The sequence below is a fragment of the Pleurodeles waltl genome, chromosome 3_1 (assembly GCF_031143425.1).
Source record: "Pleurodeles waltl isolate 20211129_DDA chromosome 3_1, aPleWal1.hap1.20221129, whole genome shotgun sequence".
Classification (NCBI taxonomy): Eukaryota; Metazoa; Chordata; class Amphibia; order Caudata; family Salamandridae; genus Pleurodeles; species Pleurodeles waltl.
The window spans coordinates 1482468648-1482493060 of record NC_090440.1 but is presented as its reverse complement, the minus strand read 5'-3'; the positions used below and the strand labels follow the sequence as shown (position 1 = coordinate 1482493060).

The following is a 24413-nucleotide window of genomic DNA, read 5'->3' as shown; positions in this document are numbered from 1 at the left end:
GGAAATGAAGCTTGTTGTGGGTGATGTGGTGAAGATTAAGGCACCTACTGGGTGTGTAAAAGATTCAAATTTCACAAGACCTTTGGTGGTGATCAAATTATTTAAAAACGCTATAAAAACTTCTGATGGCAGAATTTGGAACATGAACCGCGTTGTTAGGATTAATGAGTTTGTACAATCAGATTTATGTAATAGAAATAACAGTAGTAATGGTCATGAGTCAAGAACACAAAGTGACAGATCTTATGGTGGTGGTACTAGGGGTGAAGGGATAAGGAGAAGCTGTCGGAGGAAGAATTCTCCTGAACACCTGAAAGACTATGTTCTATCCTGAACAGCTGAATGACTATGGTCTAAATCGAATGTTATTTATCTAAAAGGTTTTTGGAGTATCCGTTTGGAATGCAGTTATTTTATTTGTGTTTTTAAATTACATACGGTTGTGTTTGGTCCATGTTCATGATGTATATGTAGTTAAGATATGTTTCGTTGTTTAAATATTTGTTCATTATAAGTGGGGGAGATGTGTGATGTATTGGAGCCGCGCCGCGCGCAGGTCTCCACGGAGATGCCGAGGGAGAATCCTCGTGCAGTCTCTGAGGTGATGCGGAGCTCGCGACGGGGAGAGGACGGTTGGAGGATCGGAGGACGGTGAAGTGGAATCGATGGCTGGGGCATTATTGTTGAAATAAACGTACCTTATTTTCTATGATTCCGTTTGGGTTCATGAACATTTTTAAGATTTTACACACATGTTGCCCATATGATAGATGAATTACATTTTAACTACAAAATCTGGGTTCTAATCCGCTTTCTTACAAGACCACGAGTGTGATCCAGGGTTAATTTTTTTATGGGTGCCTCATTTCTTTCATGTTTCCAAGCACTAGAAAACATTTTTACAACAGTGCCAATTGTTATATTAAAAGGAAATAGCATTAAGTGGGGGAAAACGCTTAGGCAAAATGTTATGTTTTTTTTATTTCTAATGGAGACTTCTGCTTTGCACATTCAAAATGAGGGCCAATTACTTACTGCCAATGTTACGTAAAAACATGGACGTAGCTTCAGGCGGTGTTTGGGGTATTACACCCCTTCCCCCCTAATAAATGTGTTTTCTGATTAATAGTAGGTTATGGCGAGGTGTCTGTCGGATTTCACCTAGCATGTATGCACGCACACTGATAAAAAAACACACACTTTCTCTCTGATCTCTCTTTTGAAAGCCCTAAAAAATGTTAATTATTTTACAAATTATTGTGTTTCCCTCAGTACTCCTACTAATCAGCACTGCTCTTCCAGACCACTGCCTCTTAAGCTCCTCTCGAGCGCCCTGCTTGTCAACTGATTTATTTTGACAATATGTCTACGTGACTGTCGGGAATTCTGAAACTCCCCCCACCCTCCACTCCCAAATCTTACTGACCGAGCTACGCCCCTGCGTAAACATACCGTCCTTCCGTGTTTGAAATCACAGTACAATATTTGTAAATTTAGTATAAAATGTGACCTTTAATACCAGTGTTTTCCAGCATGGAAAACTACCGTGTACCTTACAGAGGCAAAGCGTACCTTCTCTATCCCACGAACCATTGAGCGTGTGTTAACATCAGAACTTGTACATCCCATGTGTGTTCACAGAACTACGCAAGTCAACTCCCAGCAAAAATAAAATATTCAAAATAGCACTTACAGCGGGCAGTGCCAGCACTCAAAGCTGGACCGGTATTCGTTGGTCCTCTTAAGTGGGTGCTAAAGTCTGCCGAGATTCAAGGTGTTTCTACTGGGCGGGAGTAGTTTCTGCGGGAGTCCCACATCCACTACACAGGAGTGGATTGAAGCCCTGCGGAGTGGCGGTGCCCCGAGGTAGACACGTGGTGGGGGACACCGGGAGGCAGTGTGTGGCATGACAAAGGCTCCCGGTGCGTCACTTGGCTGACTCTTAAGGAGATTTTCATTCAGTCCAAGCTTGACGACCGGTAAGCGCATGCGCAGTAGGTCCTCCCGCACTGTCCGTGCGAACGTCTTGCCCGGTGCAATATGTTTTTAATGTAATAGTTTGTTAATAGCTATTTGATATAGATAATTGAAACTTCAAACATTTGTGTGCGAGCATGAGACTTAAAGTTCTGCTCTTATTTATTAGGGTTGCCATCCTTAGGCAGAGGAAAAAATGCCGGCAGTTTCCTCATCTTCTTAGATTCTGTCAAGGCACTGATGTGATAGAAACGCGGAAAAATGCAATAGCGTTAGCGGCAATTATAACGATGACACACACAGTGACATATACTCAGGTGGAAGACCCAGTGCGATCTGTCCCCCATTTATTTATAGCATCTGGCCAAGTCTGGCCAGAAGATGTAATTAGTGCACATCCGAGGCCAAGCTAATAAGGACAGATCATGCCACAAAGAACTACGCGGCATAATTACAAAAATCATCTACATTTATTTCTAACGTGGCATTTCTTTGTCTGTTAACATTAATTCATCAAGCACGGATCGTTAAGGCAGCTCTAGAACGCTGTTTAAAGCGTTTACTTTTTGCATATGCTCTTCAGGCTGTAGCCATGAACTTAAAATGCGTTGGACGAAAATGGCACCCCTTATTAACAAGCATTGCCAAAGCCAATAAGTTTCACAGATAAGCCAAATCACACGCTGCCATCGCGTGACACACAATATTGGCTCCTTTCACATGGTCTCCCAGTGAGGAGTCAATATGTCATGGTGGCAGTGAAAACAACCTGGAAACCGCTGTAAACAGTGAATTTCGAGCACGTTTTCGGAAGCTTTGAACTGCCTACGTCCATTAAGGGGTGTAAAAATTCCCTAGGATATCACATTTTCTTGTTGTGGAGTAGAATGTTTGAGCAATGGGGCGCAGGCAAAATTGCATTTTAAGTGGTTCTTTGCACGAGGCCATGCTATCTCCAAAGCCCCACCCCCGCCTCACACTGACATTTTTGCTTCAGTTGGCAGGTCTAATCTCTCCTATCCGAGATCTATTGGATTTGACAATGTTTTTTTTTTTTAGCCTTTGGAGGAACAAAACCACAACACATAGTCAGTTGTCATAGTAATATACCATATTAAGCAAAATGTTTGCCCTCAGCCCTTTTAAAGTTTTTAGTGGACTTCTTGAGAAGACTCCACAAAGTTCTCCTTTCTCTGGAGTACACTGTTTTACTGAAAGGGCGGTACCGTCTTGCGCACTTTTTATAGCACCGAATGTGCGTGGTCAAATGCTGTGGAATAAGAGGTAGTCAGCAAATTCGAAATTACAGTGGAATGGGGCCATTCTCTCTAATAATGCATTACGGCCTCCAATACATGTGCAAAAAATCTGGATGCATCTGATAGAGCGTTCCGTATTAATAATTTACCTGTATTTGGGACGCTCTTTAGGCCGATGAATCTTTTGACTAAGTGGAACTCTCTGTACTCTATATCGATCAATTTCCTCAAATCAATAATTAATAACGAACATAAGCAATACCTTGATCAACATAACACTTGACAATTAATCCAGAATACATTTCGGCAAACCCTGACCTTTCAGTCAGGAATAACCACACCAGTTTATTCAAAGTTAGTAACATTTATTTCCCTATATTAACAAAGCTAGCACAATATAAATGTGTCTCAACACCAAATGGTAAACGTAAATGAACATTAATAGCTGTCCATAGCGGCGAAACAGGTGCAATCTATGTAGCATTTGAATCACAAGGCATTCGATAATAGCAATGCAAATCACTAATACGATAATCTGTAATGAACTAATTGCATACATTTAGTCAGCATAACAAGATCTCAAATTGCATCGTGCGACATATGGAACCCTCGTCTAACCTCAAATTAGCATCGGCATGTGGGACTTCATGCAAAAACAATTTAGCAACATTAATTTAGAAAACTCCTAACTAGGGCTCTTATCAAAATCAGCAGTTGGTTACCTAAAGGAAACACAATGCAATTTTACAATTTCCTCTCATATTTACCAATTACGATCAGCATACAAGGAAGTCTTCGTCTCACAGGTACTGTTTCTCGATCAGCATGGGTACCGTTTCGATCAGCATGGGACGGGGCAAAAGGGGCAGGGGTGGACGGGGCAGTTGCCTCACGGCGCAAGGTAAAACTACTACTACTTCATGCAAGGGATCAAAGTTAAAGTCTCTAGGGCAAGAATCATCTAAAGTCTCTTTCTCTCGATTAGAGAAAGAATCAAAGTCTCTTTCAAAATGGCGTCGCAGCAAAATGGGCCATAATAGCTACGAAGTCTGCAAAATGGCGGGTATCGGGCTGGTAATAGCTGCAATGGCTGATAATAGCGCAATCGCTACCTTCTTCTCGTGCACCTGGTTTTTATAGACAACAGTTCAAATCCAGTAGGGTCTTCCATTGGAGGGTTCATAGGTTAGCTTCAAATTGTCCAATCAAAAACGACAGTTCTCAAGCTTTTACTTAAGCATACATTATCCTTGGAGATGGGTACGCAAGTTGCAACATTGTATACCAATTAGCTCACTTTCAGAGCCTCCATTGTTCGCACCTGCAAATCGACCTTGGAGTAAAGAGAAAATATGCCAGGCTGGCACGAAACCTTAAGATAAGCATGTGAACGATCTCAGTGGAAAAGTACAGCTTCAAGCAGAAATACACGTTTAATAGCACATTGGAAAAATACGAGCATCTAAACCGTGAGACCAGGCCACTAGGCCGAAGCCTGCACTAAAGTAATGCTAAGCTAAAACATTTCAAACAAGCAAATCATAGCACACGTTTACGATTATGTCGGATTAGTGCAATTCTAATACACCACGTTATATAAAGCACGCTTATAAATGTTGGCAAACTACTCTGATGGCACATTTTGTCCCCGTACAATCTTTATTAGTTCGGTTAAAGTCACACATGATTATTTCACACTACGTTTACGCGCTAATAAATGTAAAACCTTCATTTTCTGCTTCATCAATCCCTCCTCTGATGACTACTTGTCATCACACCAAATCATGCCCACAAATTTTATTCCATTAAAATTCTGTCAGTTCTCTTTTCCTTTTAATTCCCCTAGTTTGCGCTTTGTATTCTTCTGCCATTCTTTTCATAATTTTCTCTTCTTTTCTTCTTTTAATTCTTTCCATAATCATTATTATTCCCCTTTTTATTCCCCATATTCCAAATATGCAAATTATTACTATTAATATTCCTTCTATTATTTTCAGTAATATTCCATTCCAAATTCCCCCAATCCAATGTCCCACTGAAGCAAGTCCCTTTCCAACCTTCTCCCACACTCCTGGTTCTTTCAGTTCCTTCAAATCTGCACTCTCTTTTGTTAGATTAGCAAGCATAGTTTTAATTTTCACACTATTGTCTGGAATATAAGTACAACAGTGTCGTGCACCAAGCATTTTGCAAGCGCCACCATCCTTTGCTAAAAGAATGTCTAAAGCAAGCCTATTTTGAAGAGTCATAGCTCTTTCCGCTGCAAGTTCAGCATCTATCCGGATTATAGCACCTGAAAACTTTGTCAACATGTTATCCACTATAGTAGACAACTTTCTTATTTTGATGGAATTCAACAAACTCCTAATGAAGGAATCATGGCTCCAAATATATCTCCTACCACAGCTGCTGCGGTCTCTCTTTTCTGGATACGATGGGATCCAGATGTCTTTTGAATCATCGATAGGTCATCCAGCTGATAAACCTTTGGGAACACTATACCCAAATAACATCTCCCCCACCATCCCTTTGGAAGACGATAATAGGCATTATACCCACAAATGTAATATACACCTGGAATGACAGGGTCAAGTCCGTCCATCATGAATGTCCATTTGGCCTTAAAGATAAACGTATGTTTACACTCACTCGCTCCTACAAAAATGTTGTCATAATAAGATTCACCTCGATATATACAACATTTCCCTACATGCCAAGCATCTAAAGCTATTTTCCCTTGTGTCTTTATTGCAGCAAAATCATAATTATCTACTGAAGTCCTCTTATGTAGCTCCTTTTCTAATTTCGCATTCATTTGTGCCCTTCTATCATCTGTGCGATCTAAAAAGCTTATTTCTACTGCAGAGAGCGAGCAGGTAAGGTTTTCCCTATGAGCGTGAGCCGTTTCAAAAGGTTGCATTGGCTCGAAAAATTCCCTCATTATCTTAGCATCCCAATCTTTAGCAATCTGGCTTAGCTGCGCTATTATAGGAACATATGCAAAGGTAACATCATAATTCGAGTAAAAATACTGTATGTTAGTTTGACCATAAAATCTAGACATTACTATACTACATGTAATCCCATATGTAAGAGGCATGTGGTGATATGTCACCCCTTCCTTCACTGATGTCGGTATCTGTGTACACACATAACAATCTTTCGCATCCATAGACTCAACATATTCTGTTAGCAAGCGATAGAAAACGTTATACGAAAGCTCTTTCTTATCGTGCAAGAGTCTCTCATCCAATGCTAGTCTTTTCAATGCGGTTAGTTCGGTGACAGTAACAGGAGCAAAAGTAGAAGCATCAATTCTCTCATTCTCAGTCTTACCATGTATTCCAAGCACAATTGCCATTATTATTAGTACACATGCAATTATCAAGCCTATACACACATATTTGCAATACTTCTTTCTATTGTTTTGCGTCATGATCTGTATAGAATCAGAGAGCTAGAAGCACCTATAAATGAAACTATTTAGCAATTCAGTTACAAAGCTGAACGAGCGCAATGTTCACACAGTTTTCTTCAAGAGGCCAGTCACTTATCGGTTAGCAGCATTTGTCTCAATTCGGCAATAACTCAGTCTTTATCGGTTTAGCAAATGTCTCATCCGGTTTAGCAATGTCTCAGCTGGTTGTTTGTTTCACGCTATATTGTAGCAAGCAATATCATTTATCACCCTTTCAATCAACACTGTCCATAAAACTTTTCTTTTCTATTGGTATCTCTTCTTCTTCGTTCTCGATGCTTAGAGATACAAACTCGTCAGTCCAATCGTCATTGACTACATATGCCCATTCAGGACCGGAATACCTTCTGTTCGGTATCCTTTTCCTTTTCAATTTTGCTTCTCTTTTTGATTCTGCTTCGCTGGTACTTTCCTCTTTTGTCAAGTCCTTTTCTTCACTTGAGGTTGGTACCACGACAGACACTTCCTTTCTTTTCTCTTTCACTTTTGGCCTTTCTCCGTCGTTCAAACCTTCTCCAGTCCTTTGTTTTACTGGTGATATACTTAGTCTCCTCTTTGCACCATGTCCATTTGATGGACCTGCGACCTTTTCTGTAGAAGCTTGAACCTTTTCGTCCTGTTCTGCCTTGTCCCCTCCTTTTGGGGAATCAATCACGTTCTCTTTTTCTTTTTCTGTATCGTCTGCTTCTGGGAAAGCCCTCCTCTGATCAGGCTCTCCTGCTTTTTCACCTTTTTCGAGCCCTTCGTCCCCGTTACTTTCGTCAGGCTCTGTATCACTTTCAGCTGCTTCAGGTTCCTTGTCACCCTCAGCTGCTTCAGGTTCTTTGTCACCTTCAGCTTCTTCGTCGCTGTCTGAACTTTCTCCTTGGTCTTCCCCAAGTGAGTCGGACTCTTCGTTCTCCAATAATATCTCTCTCTCTCCTGCTTCTGCCTGTTCGCTTTCAGTTCGGTTTTGTTCTGTCTCAGCACTCAGCACTGCTTTGTCAGGCACTGGCAGTTTTAGCGCTTCAACTTCCTCATCTGTGGGACACAACACCTTCTTTGTGTGACTGGCGTGGATCCAGTTGGGAACCCCCGCACACTTCACGGCGGTAGTTGTCGTCAGGATCACTTGGAAAGGGCCTTTCCAACGGGGTTCCAGACACGACTTCCTCACGTGCTTCTTTACCACGACCCAGTCACCTGCTTTCAGTGCGTGTCCTGGACCTTGGATCGGTGGCAAGGTGGTTGCTTCCACCTGGTGAGAGAAAGAGCGAACCACGTCAGCCAGACCCTTGCAGTAGTCTAACACCATATCATCTGTAATATTCAAAAGCGCGTTTGCGGGAACTGCAGGAAGTCTCATAGCCCTGCCCATGAGAATTTCGTGCGGAGACAATCCAGTCTTTCTATCAGAGGTGTTTCTCATTGACATTAGCACTAAGGGCAATGCGTCAGGCCATTTCAAGTTTGTCGATGCACATATTTTCGCCATTCTTGATTTCAGTGTACCATTCATTTGCTCCACCAGTCCTGATGCTTCAGGGCGATAGCTACAATGCAGTTTTTGCTCAATGTTCAGCGCTTCGCAAAGTAACTTTATCACCTTGTTATTGAAGTGACTTCCCCTATCTGATTCTAAAGAGATCGGGAATCCGAAACGTGGTATCAACTCTCTCAACAATAGCTTTGCAACTGTAAGGCTGTCATTTCTACGTGTGGGGTATGCCTCAATCCAATGACTAAAAATGCACACAATCACCAACACGTACTTCAGACCTCCATGCACAGGCATCTCAATGAAGTCCATCTGCATTCGACTAAAAGGCCCGCTTGCCCTACCAATGTGGCTCGCGTTCACAACTGTTCCCTTTCCTGGGTTCATCTGCTGGCAAGTGACACATCGATGGCAAACTGCTTCTGCAGCTTGACGAAATCTGGGGTTAAACCAATTAGTTTTGAACAATCTTATCATGGCATCTCTCCCTAGGTGAGCTTGCCCATGATAGAACCGCGCAAGCTGTGATAAGAGACTGTTTGGCAAAACGAATTTTCCCTCATTTGAAACCCATAACTCATCTGGTCTTTTTATACATTGTGGTTTAATCCAGGAATCTCTTTCATCCTCCCTGACATTATTCTGTAATGCTTTTAGTTCATCTATTGTATCTACAACCTTCAAGGCAAATGCTTCAGCTGGTTCGAGTTCTGGTTCACTTATTGAATTCCATTCGTCCCTGAGTAATATACAGTTCAAGGCACAAAATCTCGCGACTTGATCCGCATATGCATTTCCCAGAGAAACATAGTCCTGTCCTTTCGTGTGAGCACTGCACTTTACCACTGCAACTTCGGCTGGCACTTGAATGGCGTGTAACAATTCCCTTATCCTCTCCCCGTTCTTCACTGGGGATCCTGAAGAAGTCAGGAAACCTCTCTGTGACCATAGTTGTCCAAAGTCATGCACAATCCCAAACCCGTACTGACTATCAGTGTAAATGGTGACTTTCATCAATGCAGACAGTTGACATGCTCTGGTAAGGGCTACAAGTTCTGCTACTTGTGCAGAATAGACTCCTTGAAGCTATCCCGCTTCCAAGACACCTGTTACAGTACATACAGCATATCCTGCTTTCAAAATCCCCATCCCGTCTCTTAGACATGAACCATCAACAAAAAGAATTTGGTCATTTTCATCAAGCTTAGTATCCTTAATGTCCGGTCGGGGTTTTGTGCAAAATTCAGTCACCTGAAGGCAGTCATGCTCGACGTCTTCAGCGTTCTCAATTTCAGCATTTTCTCCAGGGAGCTAGGTTGCTGGATTCAACGTAGTGCACCTTTTCAGCTGCACATTCGGTGAGCCCAGAATTATCGTTTCATACCTTGTGAGTCTAGCTCCAGTCATGTGCTGCGTTCGGGAGCGGGTCAAAAGTATCTCAACTGAGTGAGGGACCATGACTGTTACTGGGTGTCCCATCACTATTCCTTCACTTTGAGTGAGGCTGATACCAACTGCTGCTACGGCGCGCAAACACCCTGGGAGTGCTGCTGCGACCGGATCCAAAGTAGCTGAAAAATACGCTACTGGTCTGTTTACGCCACCATGGGCTTGAGTCAAGACAGACAAAGAACATGCATCACGTTCATGACAAAACAATGTGAAAGGCTTTGTGTAATCAGGCATACCTAAAGCTGGAGCCCTGCACATGCATTCTTTCAGTTCAACAAAATCATCCATCTCATCTCCTTTCAACTCAATTTGATCCAAAGCATCCTTCTGGGTCAGTTTCAGTAGAGGCTTTGCTAGAGTCGAGAAGTTGGGAATCCACTGGCGACAGTAGCCCACCATTCCCAAAAACTTCCTCACCTCCCTCCTTGTCTTTGGTGGACTCATTTGAAGTACGCTTGTTATTCTCTCCTTCATTATTTTCCGTGACCCTTTCTCTATCTGGTGACCCAAGTATTTCACTTTCTTCTGACAGAACTGCAATTTAGAAGGAGACACCTTATGTCCATTCCTTCCCAAATGATTCAACAGAGCAATGGTATCGGCGGTGCAGCCACTTTCTGTCTTTGATGCAACCAGTAAGTCATCAATGTACTGTACTAGGGTTGACTCGAATGGCAATTCTAATGCCTCCAAATCTTTCTTTAGAATCTGATTGAAGATTGACGGTGACTCAGAAAACCCTTGAGGAATTCAACACCAACTGTGCACTCTGTCTAGGAATTTGAAACAAAAGAGAAATTGGCTGTCCTCATGAAGAGGCACAGAAAAGAATGCTTGTGACAAATCGATGACTGAGAACCACTCAGCATCGCAAGGGACTTGAAACATTATCACAGCTGGATTCGGTACTACTGGGCAGCATTTGACTATGATGTCATTTATTCTCCTCAAGTCCTGCACGAGTCGGACCTTTCCACTCGGCTTTATTAGTCCCATTATTGGTGAATTACATGGACTGCTTAACACTTCTTTCAGTACCCCCTGTTTTACGAATTCGTCAATAAGTTGAGCAACTTTCATGAGGGTGTCTTGTGCCATGTGGTATTGTGGGGTCTGGGGAAATATTGCATTGGGCTTTACAGTCACTTTCACTGGTTCCACTCCTTTCATCAATCCCACCTCTTTCCCTGTCATACCCCACACTTCCTTTCCGACTGTTTCCCGTAATTCGGCTGGAATATCTTCTTCAGTTATCATCGGGAAAAGGCAAATCAGAGGATACTCTTCATCGACAGTTTCCATCTCATCCCCCTCTACACTGTCCTCTTCTTCCCCATCACTGCTCGTCTGTATTGTTATTCCTTCGTTCGAACACATGATTGAACAACCCAATTTGCACAATAGGTCTCTCCCAATAGTGCTATCGGGCTTGAGTCACATACCACAAACTGATGTACCCCTTGATAGTTGCCGATGCTGACTGGTACCGGATCTGTTATTGGGTTCGTCAGGTGCCTGTTTGCTACTCCCACCACTTGAACTGTCCTCCCTGAGAGTGGCAAATTTGGTACTTCACTGCTCTTAACAGTTGAACGTGTGGCTCCCGTGTCAACCAAGAACGAGACACGATGACCCATTACTCTTCCCTCTACGTACGGACCCTTTCGATCAACTTCCAAGGATGCTGCAAGCACACAATCTCCTTCTTCTTCTGAACTTTCACTCTCCCATAAATTGTTTATTCCACTCTCACTGTGTAATGGGAACTGTTGCACGGTGCCGTTTGTACTCATTACCTGACCCGAGACCTGTGGAGGAACCATCACTTGCTGCTGACTCATTGGTGCCAAAGGTATTTGCATTTGCTGATTAGGTACCATGGGTAACTGCTGTTGCATTGGCTGCATTTGCGTCATCTGCATACGAGGCATCTGCATCTGCTGCGGCTGCATAGGTTGCAATCCCTGCAATTGATTTATGGTCTGAAAATTTGTGTTTGGACCTCTCATTTTCGGTCCCCTCATTGTCTGAAATGCATTGACATCATTGTTTTGCTGACCAATACCTGCACCTGCACCTGCACCTTCCTGCACCACCATCGGGCACTCGCGTTTCCAATGACCGACGATTCCGCACGCGTGACACGGCATCACCTTCTTCATTGCCTGCACACCCGTCACAACAGTGTTCAAATCCGGACCATTATTCGCAAAACCTCCTCTGCCTCTGCCTCTGGCCTGTGGCTGAAACGCCATGTTTCCCTGCAACTGCGGCTGCGGTTGCGGTACCTGCTGTTGGAACCCTTGCATCCCTTGCAAACCTTGCAGACCTATCTGAGCTGCTTTAAGCTGCATCATCATCACCTTCTCTTTCAACTTTTTCTGTTTCACTTCAATTTCGTCGCTACAGTATTTCGCATAATTCAAGACTTCGTCAATCGGTTTAGACTGCCAGCAAATCAAATGCGACTTTATCATCTGACTTATCTCTGGCCTCAGCCCTTCCACAAATCTAAACACAAAATGAAGCATGTCCTTTGCCTCTATTGTTTCCGTGCCGCTGTAGTTCTTAAACGCCTTCAACAATCTCTCATAGTAACTATGAATCGACTCTTTAGCCTCTTGGGCAGTTCGATCTATCTTCTGCCAATCCACATTTTTCGCGGCAACCTTCGTCTTCAAATGCTCAATCACCTTATAGTACAAGCTCATCACCATAGGTGATGGTGCACCTGTCTCCCTGTCTCTCTCTGGTTCACTTGTCGGCCAACCTACAGCTCTTTTGCAATCCTCCCACAAATCTGCCGGAACCACAATCTCAAAGAGAGTGTTCAGGTCTTCCCAGAGACATTTTGCAAGCTTCACAAACCTATCAGTCTGTTGATACCATTCAATCGGCTTCTCTCTCAGTTTGGGAAAATCATCGGTAAAAGACTATATATCGCTTCTGTGCCATGGTACATGTACTAATTTTCCCCCTGCTGTTTCCCTCATTGGTAACATGGTTACTGCCTCGCTGCTCTGTGGTCTTTTCTCATTGTGCTCTGTAGCACTGTCCCTCCTCTTTTCCTTTCTCTTTACCCACCTGCTTTCCCACTTGTCTAAGCACCTCCACACTTGTGCACTCTGTAGCAATTCTCTAAGGTGCGCCTTCATGCCTGCTGACCTCATGTGTTCAAAATCTGTGGCCCCAAAATCCAACCTGTAGCTCCTGCTCAAATGTTTTGTCTTGTCTATGTCAACCCCGTTTTTGTCAGCTATTTCCTGCAAGCTTTTATGTACCTTGTTCACTTCCTTCGTAATCTTTGGACATAGATACCTCAGCTCCTCTTCCGAGTAGGACTCTAACCTATTCACACCCATAGTCCCTTCCACCAATTCTTGTGCTTCCATGTTTAGCCTCATCCTATTCAGATAGTCTTCTCCTTTCCCACTGGCTGAGCCCTGGGTGGAATTCAAACTGTTGAACCACTGTGTCAGCTGTTGCGCATTTACCCCCATCAGTGTAGCGTTCACATCGACTGCCATTGATGGTTGCGGCAACTTTTCAGTGTTCGATGTTAGAGGTATTATCAGTGGGGGGCTCGACCTCACCAGTGTTGACTGAGCACATATGGGACTAAACTCCATCAAGGACCCAGATCCAGTTGGCTGAGCCGCTATCGGAGTTATCCCTGGAGTGTTTTCTATGCACCTCCTTTCGGTCCCATTCTGCAGCATTGATCCCTGACCGCTCATACCTAAATTAGGCTGACTGTACAGAGGTACCGGTGGACCTACAGTAATGGGTAGCGATATCGCATCTGGGTTTTGTCCATTTCCCATGTTCTGAGGCATGTTCATTCCCACACCATGGGTCATCATTGCCGGCATGCCCATCTGACTCCCCGTCATTTGAGCATGTGCGTTTCCCCCCTGCATCTGCTTTTGGGGCATCAAAAACTGAGTTGATTCAGCTTGTGCCAATGTCTGGTTGTGACCATTCTGTACTCCCCTTACGGTTTGTTCTAGAATCATTCCTCCACTGTTGTCACTGCTGTAGTACCCTGGCATCTGCGGCTGATAATTTTCTGCTGGTTTCAACATGGGCACATCTGGATATATTCTCCTAACCTGCGGTATCTGCGGGGTGAACAATAAACTCGGGTCCTTAGATCCCGATGACGCTCCTGAACTCTGGGTTTCACTGTTCCGTACCGGTGCCGGAGGGGCAGAACTGGTACTTGGACCTTGTCCATTCTCCGCATAGGGTGGTGGACGGTCGTTCAGCAATTGCATTATTAACTCCTCATCCTCTAACTCCTCTTCTCTTCTCAACTTTTGCTCGTCCTCTCTATCCTTGGAACACTTCCTGTCTGTCTTACAGGTAGCTTTCTTACCTGTCTCCTCTTCTTCCTTAGTAATTGCGGGAAACAATTTTATCCCCTGCAATACATCTGACCTCCACACCTTCTGTGCATTATCCCACCTAGCATCCGCTAGTGTCTTTTCTACCTTTCTCATCCTGTTCTCGAACTTATTTTGCTGCTGCTGTCTGGCCATTAGTTCCCAAATCGCTAGAGCCTCAAACTGGGCTGGCCTTGGAGGCACCTTCATGTCGTACATCGTGAATCTCAAATTCTCTAGAATCCTTATATTGAATGTCCCATGTATCGGGAACGCTACGCTCCCATGTTTCTCTGTCAGTTTGTGCCATTGCTTTAGCCAAAGACACGGAGCTACCCCTTTTTCCTCCATTACGATGTAAGCTGGTGTGCCCTCGGGCGGCGTCTCCTCTCCTACGCTCGCTTTAATGTAAGACTCCCCTTTCATCGCACTCCTAAATGCTTTAAAGAATTTCATTTTCTCATCTTTTATTTCACAAAGTTTGTAATCAATAGGTGACTTTAATTCCCGGAATACTCTTCGCTTGCCTTTCCCCTTCCAATCGGGCCCCACGGACTGCGTCCAATCCGTGCGCGACCCTTCTCTGCAACCAACCTATCCCAGCGCGGCTCCTAGTGACGTCACACTCACACACACTGCGGCTGACAAAGCCTCGCGGCTAGTCTTCCTTCACTCAGCTCTTCTCGTAACAACTTCTTGCATGTATCGCGAGCTACCAAAAATTAAAACAGATCTGTCGGTTTACTGCAGGAAGGGTAACACAGTTGCTTCAGGACCTTAGGGACTTTTCACTAGCCTCGGCCGCTATTCCGTCTTTCTCGATCCCCACGTTCGCAAGCAAATCTGACCCGCAGACCTACTCTCAACTTGTCAATGATCTGTTCTAGTGCACTTAGAATCTTGTCAAAGCCCGAAGTCGAAGTTTCTTTCACTCCCTTACACACGTACCGACTTGTTGACCACGCCCGATCAACCTACTAAACCGCCCAGACCACAACATAGATCGACATACTCCGGAGTCTCTTGACCTCGCAGGGCCCGTCTCAACAACAACAACCACGTGGACCTTTTTATGCACAAAGCGCCACACGCACATGAAGTTCGACGACTTCCCTACTCTCACACTCGGAGTCGCACCTCCGCTATTTCTATGAAGTTCGACGACTTCTCTACTTCTACACTCGGAGTCGCACCTCCGCTATCCTCTGAAAAAGAAAAAAAAAATCCTCGCAACCTTTTCACACACCCTGCGGCAATAAGCTGTGCAAGCGCAAAACCCTAACTTCACTCATACCACCACTAGTACCGCCAACGCCGAATCCACACCTCCATTCTCTCCATTCGCAAGCTCCGAGATCCCGGGAAAGTCGCGGTGGACCTAGCCCATCATCATTCTGTCAATCTGTTTTACCCAAAAAATCTAATTCAACTTCTCGAGTGGGGTCTCAAAATGCGTAACCGTTAATTCAACACCATGTACTTTAAGAGTACAGGGTCCCAAAAGACGAAACCGTCCTCTGCTACCATCTACTGATAGAGCATTCCGTATTAATAATTTACCTGTATTTTGGACGCTCTTTAGGCCGTTGAATCTTTTGACTAAGTGGAACTCTCTGTACTCTATATCGATCAATTTCCTCAAATCAATAATTAATAACGAACATAAGCAATACCTTGATCAACATAACACTTGACAATTAATCCAGAATACATTTCGGCGAACCCTGACCTTTCAGTCAGGAATAACCACACCAGTTTATTCAAAGTTAGTAAAATTTATTTCCCTATATTAACAAAGCTAGCACAATATAAATGTGTCTCAACACCAAATGGTAAACGTAAATGAACATTAATAGCTGTCCATAGCGGCGAAACAGGTGCAATCTATGTAGCATTTGAATCACAAGGCATTCGATAATAGCAATGCAAATCACTAATACGATAATCTGTAATGAACTAATTGCATACATTTAGTCAGCATAACAAGATCTCAAATTGCATCGTGCGACATATGGAACCCTCGTCTAACCTCAAATTAGCATCGGCATGTGGGACTTCATGCAAAAACAATTTAGCAACATTAATTTAGAAAACTCCTAACTAGGGCTCTTATCAAAATCAGCAGTTGGTTACCTAAAGGAAACACAATGCAATTTTACAATTTCCTCTCATATTTACCAATTATGATCAGCATACAAGGAAGTCTTCGTCTCACAGGTACCGTTTCTCGATCAGCATGGGTACCGTTTCGATCAGCATGGGACGGGGCAAAAGGGGCAGGGGTGGACGGGGCAGTTGCCTCACGGCGGCAAGGTAAAACTACTACTACTTCATGCAAGGGATCAAAGTTAAAGTCTCTAGGGCAAGAATCATCTAAAGTCTCTTTCGCTCGATTAGAGAAAGAATCAAAGTCTCTTTCAAAATGGCGTCGCAGCAAAATGGGCCATAATAGCTACGAAGTCTGCAAAATGGCGGGTATCGGGCTGGTAATAGCTGCAATGGCTGATAATAGCGCAATCGCTACCTTCTTCTCGTGCACCTGGTTTTTATAGACAACAGTTCAAATCCAGTAGGGTCTTCCATTGGAGGGTTCATAGGTTAGCTTCAAATTGTCCAATCAAAAACGACAGTTCTCAAGCTTTTACTTAAGCATACATTATCTTTGGAGATGGGTACGCAAGTTGCAACATTGTATACCAATTAGCTCACTTTCAGAGCCTCCATTGTTCGCACCTGCAAATCGACCTTGGAGTAAAGAGAAAATATGCCAGGCTGGCACGAAACCTTAAGATAAGCATGTGAACGATCTCAGTGGAAAAGTACAGCTTCAAGCAGAAATACACGTTTAATAGCACATTGGAAAAATACGAGCATCTAAACCGTGAGACCAGGCCACTAGGCCGAAGCCTGCACTAAAGTAATGCTAAGCTAAAACATTTCAAACAAGCAAATCATAGCACACGTTTACGATTATGTCGGATTAGTGCAATTCTAATACACCACGTTATATAAAGCACGCTTATAAATGTTGGCAAACTACTCTGAGGGCACATTTTGTCCCCGTACAATCTTTATTAGTTCGGTTAAAGTCACACATGATTATTTCACACTACGTTTACGCGCTAATAAATGTAAAACCTTAATTTTCTGCTTCATCACATCATGCTTAGTGTATGATCTTGCATTCTCCGGTGTGTGTTCATAAAGGGCATCAAGTCTCAGGTGCACTTGTTGCAATGCAATAGGGAAACAACAAAAAAAACATTTAGCCACTAGCCATGTTTTAAGGGTTACTACAAAAGATTGTGTTTGAGCACACCCTAGAATGCATACATAGAAATCAAGCACAGCAACAAATGTCATAATGGTAAAACTCCGAGATTTCTGTTTTTTAACCCCAAAGTGATTAGAAAACTGGGGATGTGCAGAAAGTTACATTTTATTTTTGGGGGCTATTTTGTATATTTTTCTTTAAAGTGCTTGAACTACTCTTCAATTCTATCTTCCTCGTGTGGGAGGTAAGAATCATTTTATTTGTCTGGATGAAGGGAAACTCTAATCAGGATGGGCGGCCTCGGGAATCTGGTGAAAGATTAATTAAGGCTGTAAAGGAATGGGTTTGCACGGAAAGAGGTTAGAAAATAAATGCCGAGTGCCTACCTAGCACGAGTAATAGCAAAATAATAGGTTATGCACTACAAAGAGCACATCTGACCACAGTTTCAGTTGAACATGGAGGGTTGAATTACTCAATGCTTGATCCTACCCCTCAACCCTTAAGGGGTTCCGCAAATATGCTACTCTCCAAGTGAAGTCATTTTAAAGCACAGAGCAGTGAAGTGAACTATAATGAAACTATACTACACTTACGTTAACACAAGCAGTCAGGATCATAAAACCATTCATACTTTGATCACAGCTGTAGGAGGCTGGCCTGGTTTGTAGTGTGTACCCTAGGTACATACACCTTATACCAGGTCCAGTTATCCCTTATTAGTGAAATGTAGTTGGTGTTCTAGCAGCTTAGGATGTTAGAGGTAGCTGTAGCAGAGCAGCTTAGGCTGAACTAGGAGACATGCAAAGCTACTGCAATACTACTATAGTTACACAGTACTTATACACAATAAAAGACAATACTCAGTGTTACCAAAAATAAAAGTAGTTTCTTTTAATGACACAAGGCCAAAAATATCTTAGAGCCAATACTCCTTCTGGAGGTAAATATTATACATAATATATACACTAGAGACCAAAATCAGGTAAGTAAATAGTCACAGAATAATGAAAACAGTAGAATATCCCACAGAATGCAATAGGAAGAAATACGCCAAGGGCCAACACAAACCACATACTAAGAAAGTGGAATGCAAATCACAAATTCCCCCATAGGCAAGTGTAGTGTGTAGAGGGGCACTGGGAGTGTAAGAAAACTACAAAGGTGAGTAAAATACCCCACCCCAGAGCCCAGGAAAGTAGGAGTACTGCAAGTTTCCTCATGACACACTACAAGTTGTGATAATAGTTATTGCAAGAACCAAGCAAGATTGCAAGCAACAAATGGTGGATTCCTGGACCTGAAGACCTGTAAAGAGAGGAGTCCAGAAGTCACAGAAGATTCCAGGAAGGACAGGAGCTCCTGCCAACCTAAAAGATGCTGTAAAAGAGGATTCTCAGGTTGGAAGAAGTCAGCAGAAGGGCACCAAAGAAGACGGCTGCAGGTTTCTGCATGATGTAAAGTATGACCCGAGTCGAGATGTTGGATGCAGGTGAGTTGCAGCACTGGATTCGTCCAACAAGCCTTGGTTCAAGCAGTGTCCCGGTTTGCATCAAAATGGCACTGCCTGGACACAAGAGGGACCTGGGGGCCTCAACTCAGACTGACAGATGACCAGGCAGCACCCACTGGAGTCCCAGGACACGGGGACAAAGAAGGTGCAAATTGTGGTTGCTGCAGCACTACAAAAGAAGGTCCTACGCTGCCAGAGAATAACTCAGTGAGCTGAGCTGAGCAGGATAGAGTGCTGGGGATCTGGGCCAGGCTGTGCACGAAGGATTCTTGCAAATAGTGCACAGAGGCCTCAGGGGCTAGAGATGACCCTGTGCAAAGGGGTACTGTCACAAACCGGGAAGGCAAGCTCTTAACTCCGCCAAAGTTGTACAGCTGGACCTTAGGACAGTGTGGGTCGAAGGGGAGCATGCTTGTCATCAGGAGAGGAGTTTCAGAGAACCGGTCGTCGTCTTAGAAGGTGCCTGCTGGAGCAGGGAAGTGACTCTTTCACTCCACTGGAGATTTCTTCAGTCCTTCTGGTGCACGGTAAAGACAGGGAGTCCTCAGAGCATGCACACCTTGGAAACTGTTGCAGTTGCTGGCTGGAGCTGAAGTTGCAGAGTCACAGTAGCCTTCTTGGATACTTTGTTGCAGTTACAGCGGTTCCTGGAGCAGTCTGCGGTTGATCCAACGGTCAGGCAATGAAGCAGGAGTTGCAGAGGATTCCTGGTCGAAACATGGAAGCTGAATCTGAAGAGGAACCCACAGGAGAGACCATAAATAGCCCTGAGAGGGAGATTGGCTACCTAACCAGGTATGCACCTATCAGGAGGGGTCTCTGACGTCACCTACTGGCACTGGCCACTCAGAGATACCCAGAGTGTCTCCACACCTTGGAAAACAAGATGGTTAACGCCAGGGACACACTGGAAGAGCTCAGGGCACCACCCATGGGGTGGTGATGGACAGGGGAGTGGTCACTCCCCTTTTCTTTGTCCATTTTCACACCAGAGCAGGGACGGGGGGTCCCTGGACCTGTGTGGACTGGCTTATGCAAGGAGGGCACCATCTGTGCCCTTCAAAGCATTTCCAGAGGCTCTGGGAGGCTACCCCTCCCACGCCTGTAACACCTATTTCCAAAGGGAGAGGGTGTAACACCCTGCTCCCAAAGGAAATGCTTTGTTATGCCTTCATGGGACTGAGCTGTGCAGACCCCAGGAGGACCAAACCCTGTCTGTGACATGGCAGCAGCTGTAGCTGCAGTGCAAGCCTCAGAGAGCTGGTTTGGCAGTACTGGGGGTCCTTGGTGGAGCCCCCAGGATGCATGGGATTGCCCCCCCAATACCAGACGTGGAATGGGGGGACAATTCCATGAATATAGACACCTTCAATGGCCATATTCGGAGTTACCATTGTGAAGCTACATATAGGTATGGACCTATGTGTAGTGCATGTGTGTAATGGTGTCCCCGCACTAACAAAGTCCGGGGAATTGGCCCTGGACAGCATGGGGACACCTTTGCTAGTGCAAGGGTACCCTCACACTTAGTAACTTTGCACCTCGCCTTCAGTAAATGAAGGTTAGACATATAGGTGTGTGCACTATTTCACGCAGGCTGCAGTGGCAATCTTGTGAAAGGGTGTGTCTGAGCTCCTAATGAGTGGCGAAAGAAATGCTGCAGCCCATAAGGATCTCCTGGAACCCCAATGCCCTGAGTACCTAGGTACCATATACTACGGACTTATAAGGGGGGTCCAGTGTGCCAATTGGAATTGGTAAATGAAGTTACTAAGCTATAGTGACTAATTTGGAAGCAGAGAGAGCATAAGCACTGAAGTTCTGGTTAGCAGAACTTCAGTGACACAGTTAAGCACTACTGACAACACACCCATAGGCCACAAACTATGAGCATTGGTGTCCTGGCTAGCAGGATCCCTGTGAGACAGTAAAAACACACTGACACACACTCACAAACAGGCCAAAAGTGGGGGTAACCATGCTAGAGAGAGGCTACTTTCTCACAACAGCTATGTAGGCAGTGGCAATATTCAAATATAAATTTTGCCTCTCTGTGGTTGAGGGTGCCAGGCACAAATCGATGCCTGTGAAATCTCTATATGTGTGTTTGTGCCTCTGAGTGGGCATCACCTCTCCCGCTGCTCGCCTTACCCTGAATCAGACCTTGTTTTATTTTGCAACATAGAATGTGCACAAAAATGCATTGGTTGCGGCCACAAGGAGCTCCCATTCTGAATCTCATGGCCCCTGGGAGCCACCCCTGTAAGGTGCAAGTTGCTGAGAAAGCTGCACTCACCCTGAGCAGATGCACCAGGACGCTTAAAAGATAAGGTTAAGAATGTCTTTAATGGGCACAAGTGGTGTGTGTCCTGTGCAAAACTTCCAACTATAAAAACTATCAATAAAAGCATTACTTTCAGCTGGAGACAGTGATTTGTTACTGTAACCTGCTGACATTTATTTATTAGACTAAAACAGAGAAAAACAGCATCACATTCACTGGGCAAGCAGTCAGGGGTGTCCCAAGACTGTTGATAAATATGGTGTGCCTCGCGAATGCCCCTCTGTCCAGACACAGCAGAGATCACTCTAGTAGATAGGAGTGTGGGACTGAGCTGATGGAAGTGACTAGAAGTGACAACAAATTTCCTATGTGCGAGGGCAGGAACTGTTTTTTTTGCAAATATTGCTTCGAATGGGGCTGCGAATGAACCAAGAAAAGACCTGGATTACGGCGTGGAGGTTACCTGAAATATAGATATGTGAACACACACAATATGGAAAGCGGTCACAGAACTGTGTTCCTGCGGCATCTCAAAATGGTGATGCTGGCAATGAATCTCACAGGAAAGTGCATAAACACAGTAAAAATCAAACCACACTCTGTACATAGTCAGCTCAGCGTGCTGTTCACACAGAGACAACACAGGCTGCTGTCACTCAACGTGACCACAGTGAAAGCAAAAAGTAAGAGATGTGGGGGACAAGGGAGGGAGTACCAGACGAGGGTGTGGGAGAGAAGAGACAAAATAGAACCTCAATCACAGTGTGAGCAGTTCATGGGCACTAATTTAGTTTAATTAATCTGTGCTTTGTCCCTGTTCCATTGACAGAATCGGAAGTGACGTTTGGGCATCACTGGCCATTAATACAGAATGCAGAGAAGAGGGATGCTGCAGCCATCAAATGGTAAGCGATGGGCAGGCTCCAAGCCCTTTTTTAACCACGACAGCGATCGATAGCGATATGCATGCGCATGCTATTGCAGACTAGACCCTAAAAAGGGGTGATTTCAGCTTATACTGCTGTGAAATATGCATTGAGCGGAAAGAATAACCAAATGACAACAAGCCTGGTTAAAATCCTGAGCAAAAAGAACAGATGATGGACAGAATGCTGAACCTGTGACTCCGCAGACTATCGCAGCGTCCCTTTTTCGGGCCGCGGTTGGACTGACAGTCCATGTTTTGGGATGCTGGAACCGCCACAGCCTGTTTTTTGGTGCTCGTTTGGCATTTTGTGCCGCAGTGTGGCCCAGGAGGCACATTTCGTGCTCCGGGTCGCACGCGGCCCCTGGCAGCCTCCCTGACTTTCTATTCCCACATACCTTACTTGGGTCCTTTCACTTTTTTCTTATTTTTTCTTCTTTTTCTTCTGTCTTGACATCTTCTTTCTTCTTGGTTGTCAAAATTGTCTTCTTCTGTGGTGGTTGTCTTCCCATCATGCCTATTTCCTTTTCCTTTTCTACCTGGCTTTCTTTCTCATTCATTTCTATGTGGCTTTTCCCAATCCAACATGGTGTTGTACGTTCTTCCTGTTTTGTCACTTACTGTTTCATGGTATATAAGTATTGCAGTTCCCTCCTTCCTTGCGTTGCAAACACTTCTGTCCTGGTAGTGATCCTCACTCCTTTTTCCAGTTTCTCTTGCTCCTGCATTTTTCCCTTCGGATTTGATTTCTATTTTGTCTTTTTCATTGTTTTTCCTCTTTTTCAGGTGTTCCTGTGATAGAGGTTTTTTTCCCATTACTTGGGTTTTTCCTCTTGGACTCATTCTGGAGGGTACGATCTGCCTTGGCATTTTTCTAGTCAGCAACACCATGGCTACTAGAAGGGGTCGCCCTTATGTTGGCCAGCCCAGAACGAGCAAGACACCAGGCGTCCCTCCAAGTACTGCCGCCTACAGCTGTAAGAGACGTGCAGATCGTGACAGAACCATGTCAAACATTCACCCCCTGTCACATATCAGGGCCTAAATCCACAATTTCTTTGCTCGCCACGCCATTCCAGTTTGAACCCAGTCATATGTAAATCAGTCTTGACCAAGCTCACCATAGGAACAGTCCAGCCCCAACTGCCAGGGCAGGTCCTCCCTGGACCAGAAACAAGCCTCCTGGGACCAGTTTTCTGGATATCCCCCCTCATCAGCCAGGCTATTTTGAATCCAGTGGCGTAGCGAGCACAGGACCAACCTCTGGGCATACTCTTCCCACTTAGGGCAACAAATGCTAAAAGAACTGATGATGGACCGAATGCTGAACAACATCAAACATTCACCCCAGACACAAATCTGGGCGCAAATGCATCATTTTTTTACTCTAAACACTAGTCCAGTTTTGGCCCAGTCATATACATATCAGTCTTGACCCTGCTCCCCTTGTGAATGTTTGACATTGTTCAACATTTTGTCCATCATCTGTTCTTTTTTGCATTTGTCCACCTAAGTTAGAAGGGTATGCTCAGACATGGGACCCATGCTCTCCATGCCACTGCATTTGAGCTAGCCTGGCTGATGAGGGGTGATACCCCCAAAGCAGTCCCAGTATGCTTGTTTCCAGTCCAGGGAGGACCTGTCCTGGCAATTCAGACTGGATTGTTTCCACGGAGAGAAGAGTCAAGACTTATTTGCATATGGCTGGATTCCAACTGGAGTGGCATGGTGGGAAATAAATGATAACAATAGGCCAGGATCTCTGAAAGGGGTGAATGTTTTACATTGTTCAGCATTCTGTCCATTGTCTGTTCTTTTTGCAATTGTTGTCCTCAGTGCGTCAGGTATGCCCAGACATCGGTCCTAGGCTCACTGTGCCACTGGATTATAGCTAGCCAGGCTGATGAGTGGTGATTCCTCGAAACCAGTCCAGAGATGATTGTTTCTGGTCCAGGAATGGCTGACCTCACAGTTTGGGCTTGACTGTTCCCATGGTGAGCACGTCAAGACTGATTTGCATATCGCTGGGTCCAAACTGGGGTGGCACGTTGAGCAAAAAAAAACAATGGATTTAGGCCCAGATCTCTGACTTAGGGTGAATGCTTGACATTGTTCAGCATTCAGTCCATCATCTGTTCTTTTTGCATTTGTTATTCTACGTGCACCTGGTGTGTTTAGACATGGGTCCCGGGCTCACTCTACCATTGAATTCAAACTAGACTGGCTGCTGAGGGTTGATACCCTGAAACCAGCCCTCAGGATGTTTGTTTTCTTTCCAGGAAGGACCTGGAAGTTTGAGTTGGACTGTTTCTATAGGGTGTAAGGTCAGGACTGAGTTGCACATGGCGGGGTCCAAACTGGAGAGGAATTGTGGCAAAAAAAACAATGG

General features: G+C 44.5%; 1 protein-coding gene across 1 annotated transcript in view; it reads right to left on the bottom strand.

Moving 5' to 3' along the window:
* The window catches only part of SPOPL (speckle type BTB/POZ protein like), a 414483-nt gene extending 412622 nt beyond the window's left edge, over window positions 1-1861 (bottom strand). The window contains exon 1 of the mRNA XM_069221532.1: window positions 1694-1861. The gene's annotated coding sequence lies outside the window, so the exon portion shown is untranslated. The remainder of the gene's footprint in view (window positions 1-1693) is intronic.
* Window positions 1862-24413: the final 22552 nt, after the last annotated feature.